Source organism: Lissotriton vulgaris, chromosome 9, assembly GCF_964263255.1.
Source record: "Lissotriton vulgaris chromosome 9, aLisVul1.2, whole genome shotgun sequence".
Classification (NCBI taxonomy): Eukaryota; Metazoa; Chordata; class Amphibia; order Caudata; family Salamandridae; genus Lissotriton; species Lissotriton vulgaris.
The window spans coordinates 738,558,865-738,571,169 of record NC_141697.1 but is presented as its reverse complement, the minus strand read 5'-3'; positions in this window follow the sequence as shown (position 1 = coordinate 738,571,169).

Here is a 12,305-nt window from a genome sequence, read left to right as displayed (position 1 = left end):
TAAAGAGATATCCTTCCATTACAATGTCATTAGCCTCATCAACATTGTCTTCAAGTCGGAGATCATCGATGGTGAAATCCTTTTGCTGGATAGTGGAGTGCTTTTGTTCCATGTCCCTCTTCTCTTTTGCTGCATCCAGAACAAGCCCATCCAACTGTGAACCAAGCTCTTTCATGACAGGTTCAAGTTCACTGAAGAGATGGAAGCCCAGGTGGAAGAAGCCTAGATGTGCGTACATGAAGGATAACATTGATTTTAAAATTTCAGACCTCTGCTTTGACTGAAGAGCATTGATTTGGAGGACGTTGTCCAAAGCTATATGCCGGAAGCGTTTTCGTTTTGCAATTAAGATGTTTGTTGCTTCCTCTACCTCGTGCAGTTTTGTTCTTTTAACTCGGGCATTTTTAACTAGTGCGTTTTCTTTTTCTTTACTGACCTTATCAAACTGCTTCTTTGCATCCTTGAATTTTCGAAGATCATCCTTAATAAATATCTGGAGCTGTATTTTGATGGATCTCTGAGCTTGGTCAAACAGGATTGTGTGATAATTGATCACTTCTTGGAGGCCGTCTGAAAACTTTGTCAAGCTAGACTCTATCAGCACATCCTTGCTTAAATACTGTGCGAGGTCCCGAATGCCATTCATAAATTGCTTGTTGGCAGCACAAAAGGCCTTGCCTGCATCAACCATGCCAACACATAACTGAACAAGCTTATCAAGTTTCACTTCCAGTTCCGTCACCTCACCGTCAACTTCCTTCAAAGCGGCTCTGAAACGGGGCGAGTCCTTCAAGCACTCCTGCTCGAGATCAATGGTCACCATCATGCTGTTGCCTCGGCCCGTCCCGTCGTTCAAGGTGAGCAGGAATAAGGAGGGGGCTGAGCACAGCAGTTGAAGTCCGTCAAACTTTAGCCTGCCTCACCGCTGCCCAGCTCTGGGCGCTTCCTCCACTTCTGAACACTGTCCCTGCTGGCAGACATGCCAGACTCCCAGACACGCACATAGACACAGACAACAGACAACAATGCAAGAGTCCGAGCGTCATAGACACAAAATATAGAATCAGAATGCCGTCTTCAGCAGGGTTCCACCAATGTATTTACATTTTCAGCAACAAGGCAAATCATCATTGGAGGAAGTGGTCTTTAGTTATTTTTCTGTACTGTGGTATCTAGGTTACCTGTCCCCAGGTAACTGGATGCCACTAATTCTAGAATGTTATACTGCGAGTCAGTTGTATGCTGGCTGTGGACAAGTGTGGTCGTACCTGCCTGTTCCTACAATAAATCCTACTTCTACTCAACTACTGTGTTGGTCCTTACTACTTGTACATAGGCAAACCTGTTTTTGTTTATTGTCTGGTCCCAAAGGTCGATTTTAAAGGAAAGTTGCTGCAACCACAGAGACTCCTGCTCCCCAGAGTCTTTGTCAGTAAGGGATACCTGTCTGCTAAACTAGTATATACCTCAGAGATACCTTGGACTGTGGATTCTGTAAAACAAGATGTTTTTAATGTCCGAAAATCAATGGATCAATACATCTCTTGATTGACAGTTTTTACTTTAGGGACATATTTTTTTTCTTTCACACATGCTCCATCCGGGGGCCTTGGAAAGGGAAACCATTATTAGTAATTGAGGTCTGCAGTAAGAGGGATGGGTCCAAGGCCACGTTTCATACAGGAGGAACAGCAGTATAGACTTAAACATCACCAAAAAGACATCACGTTAAAGTCAAAGGAACACATAAGCACAAATCTTAATTTTATCTTTTTCCAAAGCCAATGAATTTGCAAAAATAAATGTTTTGCCATCCGTGTCTCTGAATCTAGCTGCATGGAGCTACACCTATTTGTCATACAACTGGTTCTTCATCTGAATACTTACTTCATTCAACATTATCAGTTCTTCAACTATATGTGTTTTAAATTTCTCTCTTGAACTGGAAATGTAATCGAAAATAAGGTATATAATCAAATACGGATGAGCGACATTATTTTAAGGTGATGTTTTAGGGCCTGATTACGCGTTTGGCGGTGCCGCACCGAGTCCGCCCCGCCGCCGCATTGCCAAACCCACTGTCAGGCCACCTGTCAGATTACAAGTATTTCTCATGCCTAGCGGGCTTTTTTGGGAGGTTCCCATGGCGGTACCCTAAAAGTAGGCATTGCAATGGCAATGCCAGAAACAGTTTCTGTATGGCATGGACTGTAAAGTCCATGCCATTCAGAAACTGTGGTGCATGCGTACAGGGGGCACATGTTGTGCCCACTGCATGCACCCCAGGGAACAGAGGCACAAGAGGGCCCTGTAGGGCCCCCTCCCCTTTGTTTCCTCTCCGCCATAGTTTTCATGGAGGAGGAACTACAGTGAAAACTGGGACAGAGATGAAACTCGTAATATGCTTGATGGGACTGTCGCAGTCATACCAAGCATATTGTGGCTCCTGACCACTACAACACGACAAGGGAATGGTGGTTCCCTGGCGGCTGCGGCAGAGCAATGGAAGTCCGACCGCCCTAATTGTAGAAGGCCAATTGGAAGAACGCCACTGTCACCGCCCCCGACTCTGGGAGTCTGTGGACCACCAGACTCATAATAGAGCCCTTAGGGCCCGATTATGACTTTTGGCCCAGCACGAGTTGGCGATACTCCACCACCACACTTCCACTGCACAAGAGGCATGGTCGACCCGCACCCCAGATTAGGAGTTTTCTCTTCTGTTGAGGGCTGGTTTTTGGCATTCCCACAGTGGTGCCTCTAAAAATGGGCACCGCAATGGGAACGCCCAAAAACAATTCTTGCATGACATGGACTGTGCAGGAACTGTTGTGCATTTACACAAGGGGGCATATGTTTTGCCCCCTTGTGTACATCCACATGGCATGACGCATGTTGCAGGAACCACCATGAAAACCGTAGCAGAGAGGGAATTCGTAATATGCTTGACGGGACCGCAGCAGTCCAGGCAAGCACATTTCAGCCTCAGGACTGCCACAACACCACTCGGGAATGTCGGTTCCCTGGCAGCATCAGCGGTCCCATGAAAGTACAACCACTTAAGTCATAATGAGGGGCTTGGATCGCCGGTGCAGCGGTGGGTGGACCACCACTGCCACTCCACTACGCCAGACCGCCAAACTTCGTAATTGGCCCCTTAGCTTTTTTCTCATTTAATTAACATAAAAGTGGTAAAATTAGCAAAGTCTGTGACTTGATGGCTGCAATGTTTTGACAAAGTATTAACTGTTGGAAGGAATGTGCCGGGGCATGGCCAAGATGGCGGAGTGAGCGGACAGCGCTTACCAAAGCTCATCTGACAACCGGGCCCCCACTGAAAGTGACGAATTCCCGTGGTGCTCCAGGCTGGGACATACCCGCTCACCAGCAGACAGATGAGCAGCCCGGGGTGGTGGTGAGGAGCTGTGGCTGTCCTGAGGTCTGACTGCGCTGCAGTAGAGGCTGCCGGCCTGTGCCACCTGCACACACAGGTTCTGGGGGGCATTCTGCCACATTCCACACCTGCGGATCCCAGCAGATTTTTCGTGGCTGCACCCTACAGTCCCTGGCCCTTGCAGGTGCGCACAGCTGTCTCCAGGCCTGCTGTGAGGCCAACAGCAAAAAGTGACCCTAAAACGTGCAGAATGCTCAGCACCCCACTGTTGGAGGGGCTCGACCGTCGCACTGCAGCGCCCAAAGTCACGTGGTGAGGAGCGTGTGCCCTTCGGCCACGTCTATTGCTGCATCAGGGCCCGTGGGGGCAACATCTCCTGGAAGCAACCCGCCCGAGGCCTGTGGTGTCCCGGGGTGCACCACTCGCATGTAGACCCCAGAAGACATTACACTGCAACTTCCACTTATGAGTCACAGACAGTCTGCCGCGGCGGACCCCGGCCTCACCTGTCCCTGGGTCGGCGTACACACGAGACAGGCCTGGGTCTGAGGAGCGGCCCACGAAACAATACAAACCCACAGCAGTAGACCTACTCGGCTCCCCAGTGCCCAGAGGCTGGAATCAGCACATCGCATGACCCGAGGATGCCTGGTGAGGGGCAATGCCATCCAGTCCCCCTTCCTGCTGTATTGGTGTTTACAGGGCCTCCAGCAGCGTCCGATGTGAGGCCAGTGGTGCTTAAGAGGACCTTGGTGAAGGAGAATACAGGGGTGATTCGTGCGGGCCCCCCTGCTGAGTGAGCACCACAGGGACTGGGAAGCTACTGCCCTCCTTCCTGTGGCCGGAAGGTGGAGACCTGAAGCGGCGAAATGGTGTGCCCTGTGGGTCGTTGGTGACGCTGGGGTCTCTCATCCTCTGCTGGGTCCCCTCCGCACACCCAGCAGGCCTTTTGAGAGAGGTCCATTGGGCTGTACTGGACCCATGTTGCTTTGCTTATTGATTTCATAGGGGGAAGAATGAAGGCATACAGAGAAAATAGAGGGTAAGAGTCGGTGTTTTCACTAAGTGAGGATCGTCAAAAAAAGAGGGAATAAGGGGGAGTGATCAGCTACCAGCGTCAGCGCATAAGTGGAGAATGTGCTTGTCTGATTTGGATAAGAAGGAAAAGACAGACAGCGAGTCCTTGTCCTCTGCCCACCAGGGGTCGAAGTGGGGGAAAAAAAGTAGGGGAACTGTGGGTGGAGAATCAGGGGGCGGGAATAACCGAAGATTGAATCAGTGGGCGGAGTCAGGGGTGTGGCTAAAAATAGCAAAACTTACCAATTTTTAGTACGTTTTGCATTTCACTGACCAGTTACAGCTTATAACGTTATTTAATTAAAACAATGGATAAACATGTTTATTTGAGGTTTAATTCAGGAAAAAGCAAACACTCATAGGGAATACAGGTTTATGGAAAGCGTATGAAATATAAGCAGGAACATGTTACCTTAATGCGTTGTTCATAAATCCATGATTATTTTTTGTCTCAAACATTGAGGTCATGAATACAGGGCTCCTCCTGTACACATGTGTTAAGCAGGGCTCAGAAGAGAAAGGGACTCTTCAGGAGAATCTAGACTCACGGAAACCCACAAAGGCTATTTCATATTCATGTCAGCCAGCTAGCTGCTCAATCATAATATAGCAAAAAAGAACAACTGGTGGACAGAATGCAGAACAATATCATACATCCACCCCAGTACAGAGATCTGGGCCTAAATCAATTGTTTCTTTGCTCACCATGCCATTCCAGTTTGGATCCTGCCATATGCAAATCAGTCGACCCTGAGCCTCACGGGAACAGCCCAGCCTGAACTGCCAAGCCAGGGCCTCCCTGGACTGGATACAAGCTTCCTAGGACCGGTTTCGGGCTTTCAGCCCTCATCAGCCAGGATAGCTTGCTTCCAGTGGCATGGAGAGCACGGAACCCACGTCTGGGCATACCCGTCCCACTCGGGGTGACAAATGCAAAAAGAACAATTGATGGACAGAATGCAGAACAATGTCATACATTGACCCCAGTTCAGAAATCTGGGCTTAAAAATCCATTGTTTTTTGCTCACCACCACTCCTGCCCCGTCACCTCTCCTGCCCCGTCACCTCTCCTGCCCGATCACCTCTCCTGCCCCTTCACTTCTCCGGCCCGGTCACTTTTCCAGACCGGTCACTACTCCTCTCCTGCCCTGTCACGTCACCTGCCCGTCATGTCACCTACCCGTCACTTCTTCTGCCCAGTCACTTCTCCTGCCCAGTCACTTCTCCTGCCCAGTCACTTCTCCTGCCCAGTCACTTCTCCTGCCCAGTCACTTCTCCTGCCCAGTCACTTCTCCTGCCCAGTCACTTCTCCTGCCCAGTCACTTCTCCTGCCCAGTCACTTCTCCTGCCCTGTTGCCTCTCCTTCCCCATCACTTCTACTGTCCCGTCACTTCTCCTGTCCCGTCACTTCTCCAGTACCGTCACTTCTCCGGCCCCGTCACTTCTCCAGTCCCGTCACTTTTCCTGTCCCGTCACTTCTCCTGTCCCGTCACTTCTCCTGTCCCGTCACTTTTCCTGTCCCGTCACTTTTCCTGTCCCGTCACTTTTCCTGTCCCGTCACTTCTCCTGTCCCGTCACTTCTCCTGTCCCGTCACTTCTCCTGTCCTGTCACTTTTCCTGCACCGTCACTTCTGCCCCGTTCATTGCTCCTACCCAATTCACTGCTCCTGCCCCGTTCACTGATCCTGCCCCGTTCACTGATCCAGCTCATGCCTAATCACAGCTCCTGCCCCATTACTTCTACTGCTTCATCACTTCTCCTGCCCCGTAACCTCTCCTGCCCAGTCACCTCTCCTGCCCTGTCACTTCTCCTGCCCATCACCTCTCCTGCCCATCACATCACCTGCCTGTCATGTCACCTGCCAGTCACTTCTTGTGCCTGGCCACCTCTCCTGCCCTGTTGCCTCTCCTTTCACATCATCTCTCCTGCCCTGTCGCCTCTCCTGCCCCATCACTTCTCCTGCCCTGGCACTGCTCCTGCCCCGTCACTGCTCCTGCCCCGTTTACTGCTCCTGCCCCGTTTACTGCTCCTGCCCCGTTTACTGCTCCTGCCCCGTTAACTGCTCCTGCTCTGTTAACTGCTCCTGCCCTGTTAACTGCTCCTGCCCTGTTAACTGCTCCTGCCCTGTTAACTGCTCCTGCCCTGTTCACTGTTCCTGTCCTGTTCACTGCTCCTGCCCTGTTCACTGTTCCTGTCCTGTTCACTGCTCCTACCCCGTTCACTGCTCCTGCCCAGTTTACTGCTCCTGCCCTGTTAACTGCTCCTGCCCTGTTAACTGCTCCTGCCCTGTTAACTGCTCCTGCCCTGTTAACTGCTCCTGCCCTGTTAACTGCTCCTGCCCTGTTCACTGTTCCTGTCCTGTTCACTGCTCCTGCCCCGTTCACCGCTCCAGTCCTTAGATCGCTACTATCCTTTTACCGCTCCCGCCCGGTTACTGCTCTAGCTCATGCCTCGTCACCTCTCCTGCCCAGTCACCTCTCCTGCCCTGTCACTTCTCCTGCCCTGTCACTTCTCCTGCCCATCACCTCTCCTGCCCATCACATCACCTGCCTGTCATGTCACCTGCCAGTCACTTCTTGTGCCTGGCCACCTCTCCTGCCCTGTTGCCTCTCCTTCCACATCATCTCTCCTGCCCTGTCGCCTCTCCTGCCCCATCACTTCTCCTGCCCTGGCACTGCTCCTGCCTCGTCACTGCTCCTGACCAGTTCACTGCTCCTACCCCGTTCACTGCTCCTGCCCCGTTCACTGCTCCTGCCCCGTTTACTGCTCCTGCCCCGTTTACTGCTCCTGCCCTGTTAACTGCTCCTACCCCGTTCACTGCTCCTGCCCCGTTTACTGCTCCTGCCCCGTTTACTGCTCCTGCCCCGTTTACTGCTCCTGCCCTGTTAACTGCTCCTGCCCTGTTAACTGCTCCTGTCCTGTTCACTGCTCCTGCCCCGTTCACCGCTCCAGTCCTTAGATCGCTACTATCCTTTTACCGCTCCCGCCCGGTTACTGCTCTAGCTCATGCCCCGTCACCTCTCCTGCCCCGTCACCTCTCCTGCCCGTCACCTTCCCTGCCCCATCACCTCGCCTGCCCCGTCACCTCTCCTGCCCCGTCATCTCTCCTGCCCGTCACCTCTCCTACCCGATCACTTCTCCTGCCCCGTCACTTCTCCTGCCCAGTTACCTCTCCTGCCCAGTCACCTCTCCTGCCCAGTCACCTCTCCTGCCCAGTCACCTCTCCTTTCCTGTTGCCTCTCCTGCCCCGTCACTGCTCCTGGACTCTCACTTTTCCTGCCTCATCACATTTGCCACCCAATCACTTTTCCTGCCCCGTCACGGCTCCTGCTCGTTCACTGCTCCTGTCCGGTCAGCACTCCTGCCTGATCACCGCTCCAGCCCAATAACCTCTTCTGTCCCATCACTTCTTTGTCCCATCACTTCTCCTGTCCCGTTCACAGCTCTTATCCGTTCAATGCCCCTATCTGTACACTGCTACTGCCGGTTACTGCTCCTGCCCATGCCTAATCACCGCTCCTGCCCCTTGACTTCTCCTGCCCTGTCTCTTCTCCTGCCCCGTCACTTCTCCTGCCTGTCACTCTTCCTACCTGTCACTTCTCCTGCCCGGTCACCTCTCCTGCCCGGTCACCTCTCCTGCCCTAGTACCTCTCCTTTCCTGTCACCTCTTCTGTCCGTTCACTGCTCCCACTGCTCCTGCCCAGTTCAATCCGTGTACAACATTGACAAATTACACAAGGTGTCAAGTTCCCCACAGTACTCTGTCTGGGGAAAGCTCCTCTGTAATCACCAGGCCCGGAATGGCCATAGCAGGCACCAGGCGTTTCTCCGGTAGGCTGCTAGGGTGGGGGCCGGCTTTGGGCCCCTGGGAGGCTGATTTTGTTACTGGGGGTCGGCAATATCGGCCCCCTGTAACAAAATCGGACACAACTGAAATGGAACTGGAAATATTATCTGTGACCTAATACTGGTACTTTGTGAATTTCGCCGAAAAGAAATGAAAAATGTATGTATGAAACTGTTTTAATGTAAAGTGCTCTTATACCTATTATGTTAAGTTTGCACTATATAAAACTATAAAAATAAATACATAGTAAATAAATGAACAAATATAACACAGGGATAGGGTTGACGGTGATAAGGACTAATATCAAAAGAGAGGTAATCCTATTGATTTGCAAATGACTGATGATGAGAAAATCAAGAAATGTCTCTCAACGCCCGACAATAAGGACCGCTGAACACAAGTGGCAATGGGTGGTAGCAAGATGTCTGTAGTAAAGTACAGGAAGGTACAAAGCATTACGACATTAGTGCAATGAAGCTTTTTGTTATAGGTCTGGGTGAAACTGGTCTCTGAAATACGACCACTAATTCTTATTTGTGAGTTCACTTGGTAAAAGGCAGATTTATTGCCCAAAACAGAAAGCACATATGCTCAAGCTGCTGGGCTGCACTCCCCCTCACCCCAGGGGTGGCTCGCTGAGCAGTTTGCCAGGGCCGGTTTCTGTACCCAGTCAGGCCCTGGTAATCACCAACTCCGATCTCACTCACTTGATGTGCTAAAGGCAGAGGGCGGGCGCATTGTCATTCCAAACGGGGTTAATCAGCCTCAATTGGAATGACAATGGGCCTGCCCTCGGTCTGTGGGAGCTCAGGGAGGGGCTGCTGCAGCCTCTGGAGTTCACAGAGAAGTGCGAGCAGCCCCTGGAATCTGAATGAAAAAAGTTATCGTTTTTTTAGTAGGACTATTCTTGCCGTCCCGGGATGCTTTTTATGAAAGTAAGAAGTAGGGGAACGGACTGAAATATCTTTTAGAAGTAGGGGCACGGCGTGCCCTTCCGTTCCCGCCCACTTCTACCACTGCTGCCCACCCGTCCTCGAACGGCCAGGGAGGGCTGAGTCTTATCTACAGGCCTTAGTTATTACGGACTTTCTAGGGCACATTTTTAAAATAAAAAAGGAGGGGGTGAAAGAGTGATATGTGCATTTGAAGGCCAAGGGAAGTTTAGGATTAGCACTGTGTCGTGGGCGTGATGGCTGACTGTACTAAGGAGCACTAGGGAGGACAGCAGTTTGACCTGTTTGCACCAGGCCACGCTATGGCCAGAGCTACCTAACGTTTGTGAATAAAAAGACCCTGCGGCTGAGCGTAGCAGGGTTTAAACAGCACACCTGGGTACTGCGATCATTTGGATCACCCACATGATCCTTGCAAAACTATGGCAACATGCAGGGCCCGACGAGCCGCTCTCGCAGTTAGACCTCACATGCCTTCCCCTCAGCTTACCGCCTCCTGCTTCCCCACAGCAGCAACCACGCAGAGCACTGCGGCGGCCACCGAGGCACTAGGAGATGCCTTCCATGAGGTTGCCAGGTGTGCTCTCCGAGCCGAGTGCTATCAAACAGTTTGAGGGGCTTGACAGCTACTGGGCTGCCTGCCTAGCCCCAGAGGCCTTCAGCTACACGGCCTACTGACAAGCAAGCGATGCGCGCAGTTAGATGCATTTATAACAACGTCTCTTCATGACCGACAAGTTACACTAGTGGTTACCAAACTTTTTTGACCCATGGCTCCCTTGACCTAATTGGCAGCTGGCGGTGGCTCCCTACCATTTTTTTACCGGTGGGTGGGCGGGGGGGGGGGGGATGGAAGCCCAACCTCGGGAGTACTTCCTGTTGTCTTCCTTAAATTAATTGGGATGCAATGAAGGTATTATAATCATATACCTTTAATTTAAGTGTGTGAAGGATATACTCCAGATAGCACTGCACATTTAAATAAGACCGTTTATTTTTTACTTTGCTATATATACATAGTCTCAATTTACCGTTCCAATAAGTGCAAGGCTCTAAATTACTTATAATGGGGCAGCAGGAGTTCTAGAGTTCCTGCAATCTGCCTGCCATCCACCCCAGGGGACAAGGGAGGGTGGAAACAGAGCGCCCCAGGGACATGCAATCCTAGCTAAACTTATTCTACTGATTAATTAATAGGCGGAAGTAACGTGTGCACGGCTGCTCACAAACAGAAGAATGCACTTAGGTACTGCTGCACGTGTCGCCTCGAGCGTAAGAATTTGTAATCCCTGCATGCATGAAACACTACACATGCCGTTACTGGGTCCCTGCTCTCTGCAAAAGGTGGGATTAAGGAACATGGCTTGCTCGATTACATTTAAGAGAACAAAACAGAGCACAAATGGGTAATGGCCTTCCTACGTTAAAAAGAAAAACTTTAACTGTGAGCTTATAAACCGAGCTAGCACATGCTTAACTATTTATTGAACACTCACTGTGAATTGCCAGTCCTGAAAAGCAGATGTCCATTGTCAATGGTTTTCACGAAGAGACTTGCTTAAGAGTCAGTGTATTATTCTCTGGAACGTTGTGAGATGTTCATGATAACTTTTTTAACATCACAAATTTTGCGAAGTTTAAAAAAGTGTAAATTGCCTTCCTCACGCCAACGTCCTCCGTTTTTACAGTAAAAATAACGCTGGTGATAAGGGTGTAAAACGAAGGTTGGGAAGAAGATCAACATGGCCATGCCGATCTTCTGCCCAACCTTCGTTTTACACCCATATCACCAGCATTATGTTTACTGTAAAAACGGAGCACGTTAGAAATCAGACATAAAATATAAGCCAAGTCAAGGCCTTCTTCTCGCTGAGAGAAGGCCTCGGCGTGGCTTATATTTTGTCTGATTTTTAACGTGCTCCGTTTTTACAGTAAAAATAGTGCTGGTGATACAGGTGCAAAGGCCCAACCTTCGTTTTACACCTGTATCACCAGCACTATTTTTACTGTTTTCTCAGGCTTCTTGGCTGGCGTGCAACAGTTAAAGAATGGACGCCACAGGAATCCCTCCCATCCCAGTCCCAACACATACGGCCCTTAAAATAAATAAACTTACCTTATGTGGGAAGAGGGTCCTACAGCAGAAGACCGCGTGCAGCAGAAGATGGCAGCAGTAACTCCCCTCAGACGGCCAGAGTTACGTATGGCACAAGTATACCTACGCACGTATGTCGGCAGTGCGCTCTTGGGACAAACCCTTTCCCAGGTTTTTACAAGTGTAAAATATTTTGTCTGCGGCAGCCAGAGACTTCACTTTTCCAGATTGTGGTCGCGCGCCCCTGGCTCCTCATTACAGCGCACAGGGGTGCCGCGGCGCACAGTTTGGGAACCACAGTACGATGCGCAGTACCTGAACCAGCCTCTCCTATCCTCTAGATGGCCTTCTCAAAGGGATGAAAGTCCGGTGCTGGTCCATGCAGCGCGCAGCGGTCACAGGCTCGTTACCTCGCGGAAGCCAGGCTGGTTAACATACTTGTAACTCTGCCGCGGAAGTTTCAAATTCAAAGGACTTAGTGCGCATGCGTGAAATGACACGCATGCGCACTAAAAAAGGCAGAAGGCTGAGCTCAACTGGTGATGGTGTTAACGCTGCCGCGGGAGCTTCAAATTGAATGAAAAATGAGTTAGTACGCATGCGTGAAATGACGCATGCGCACTAAAACGGCAGAACACGGGGGAGATCAAAAATACCTGTATTTGGAAAAAGGAGCGTTCTGCACGTGCGTTTACTGATACGCATGCGCATAAACGAGGGGGGAGATCAGCCAGATGGGAAGATTGAAAACACGGTACACCGGCCCGACCAGCTCCTACTTTAGTGTTCTATCATCTGCCAAACGCCATCCACGAGGTCCGGTTTGAGGGAGAACCCAGGTGCCGAGCAGGTGCCAGGTGTTGCGGGCGTGAGTTTCGTTTCACACTTCAACCCACAGCTAAGTGTTCCGCGATGCTATGTGCATCTTTTTCACTACT